Below are 2,646 nucleotides of genomic sequence, written 5' to 3'. Positions count from 1 at the left end.
ACTGTAATTCTGTTCTATAGTTTTATACACTGGGACACCTTCTAGTACCGGCTTGACCCTTTTCCTTCACAACTGTCTTAATCCTTCGTGACACAGATTCAACAGGTTCTGGACTCATTCCTCAGAGGTTCTGGTCCATATTGACGTGACAGCATCAGGCAGCTGCTGCAGATTTGTCGGCTGCTCGTCCACCACATCTCAAAGCTGCTCTATCGGAGTGAGATCTGGTGACTGTTGAGGCCACGTGAGAGACCAGTCTGAGATGATGTGAGCTTTGTGACGTGCTCGTCATCCTGCTGGAAGACGCCATGAGGAGACGGTACGCTGTGGTCATAAAGGGACGGACATGGTCAATAACAACACTCAGGCAGGCTGTGGCGTTCAAACGATGCTCAGTTGGTGCTGAGGGGCCAAAGTGTCCCCAGAAAATATCCCCCACCCCATTACACCAGCAGCAGCCTGAAGCGTTGACGGGATGGATCCTCCTTTCACGTAGTTTAAGTTCTGACCTCACCATCCGAGTGTCGTCGCAGGATCCAGACTCATCAACCAGGAAACCTTTTTCTTCTCTTGTCCAATGTTGGTGAGTCTGTGTGACAGTACCGTCAGCTTCCTGTTGTCAGCTGACAGGAGGGGCTCCTGCTGAGGTCTCCTGCTGCCGCCCGTCTGCCTCAAGCGTCCAGGTGTTGTGTTCAGAGATACCTCGGTTGTAACAAGTGGTTATTAAAGTGACCGTTCTCTGCTGAAATAATCAGGATAATATTCTAACAACCATCTCATGGCGATCCACTTCTAAAGGTTTAATATTTTTCCTGCTACGTCATTTCCCAGCAGCACGTTACTGTGGCTGCTGACTTCATCAGCTCTGTCGCTCAGTTTGAGCCTTAAAGGTAACACCTGGGGGCGGAGCCTGTGTGTTTATTCACCCGGGGAGGGCCAATGGTTTAACAGGAGGGACTCACATGCACACGCCACCAGACCAGCTACCAAATCACGGACCAGAGAAACTCTGATGACATCACACACAGAGTGGGTGTGGCTTCTTGTCTGCTCAGGACGCCATTAGTCAACTATATCTTTACACTGAGAATATTATTGTTTATAGTCTCGTTTACATTCAAAGTCAGGTGTGAACATGTGGAGCTGAGAATAAACTCAGGTAACAACAGGACTTCTGCTCTGGCTCCGCCCTCTGAACAGGTTATATATTTCTTGCCTCATGGTGGTAAAGAGCTCTTAACTTTACAGAGGTTGTTACCCTCCAGCGCTGTAGTGGGCGCTGTGAGGAGGCTCCTCCTCCTCGTCTGTCTGACTAAACTAAATCCTCTCGTCTCATCTCATTTACTGGCTCTTGTGTATCACAGGATCGTTTCAGGGTCAGAGTTGACTCCGCCTCCTGCTGAGAGATGATCCTCATTTCCTTCTTTTTTTCTTTCCTTGTTGACCCCTTTAAAATGCTAACGGACCTCATTACAGCCGAGACGTCTCATTAGCATTTACTGACTTCTGCCTAATTAAATTTTAAGTGCGCTGAGGTTGTTTAACAGCGAAACATTCACAGACCTGAGAAATGAGTTTTAGAGGACAGAGGAAGAAGGAGAGTTCATGTTCAAGTTTTATGACTTTCTACATTTTACACATAAAAAATAATGAAGGAAAAATAAGACAAGAAGGTTTTAGAGACTGAGGTGAAAGTTGGTGTCTCCGTAGAGAAAAGGTGAGATACAGGCCAATAAGAATGATCCTACTTTACTTTAAACAAACACACCTGTGTCTTACCGCCACCTGTGGGGCAGAACAGATAATCGGGGTCAGGATTTTTCTTGAGGATTGACTCGTGTGAAGATGCCACACATAAAAAACAAAGTGCTTTAACATCATGAGAGCAGCTGAACTTCAGCCTGAGCAGAAAGATGCTGTCGAGCCAAACGAGGCTAATTTAACAAGTTTAAGATCCTCTGATGAAAATCAACATGTTAACATCCATGTGATGTTTTTATAAAATACAGACACGTTGATGAAATAATCATCAACTCCATGACTGATTGTTTCCACCTTGAACTGCAGTGAACCAATGACAGTCTCATAAACACAGATTCAGGGTTTCATGTGTCACAAACCTCAGGAACCAATCCTGTCAGCTTGTGGGGGCGGGGCTAAATACACCTGAAACCTTGTCAGTAGAGAGAGAGAGGGTTAGCATTAGCATAACTGCTAACACTATGTCAGCCACTGCCAGTTACAAGCTAACAAACATCAAATAAAAAACGATAACTACACTGTTCTGAAACGATGCTAACTATACAGACTGTTCTGAAAAGATGCTAAACGGCTAACAGTTCTGAAACGATGCCAACTAGCTTACTGTTCTGATAAAATGCGAACTAGTTAACCATTATGAAGAGATGCTAACTGGCTAACCGTTCTAAAAAAAATGTTAACTACACTAACTGCTGTGATGCTAACTAGCTAACTGTTCTGACAAGATGCTAACTAGCAAACCATTGTGAAAAGATATTAACTAGCTAACCCTTACGAAAAGAATCTAACTAGCTAATTGTTCTGATGCTAACTCTGAAAAGATGCTAACAGTGATGGAAACACTGAGTTTACAGATGTTTCATTAGTGTTTAGTGTCGCAGCTAA

This window comes from Seriola lalandi, unplaced genomic scaffold (genome assembly GCF_002814215.2).
Source record: "Seriola lalandi dorsalis isolate HSWRI2012SDOR001 ecotype SW California unplaced genomic scaffold, Sedor1 jcf7180002054978, whole genome shotgun sequence".
Lineage (NCBI taxonomy): Eukaryota > Metazoa > Chordata > Actinopteri > Carangiformes > Carangidae > Seriola > Seriola lalandi.
This window is presented reverse-complemented; position numbering follows the sequence as displayed.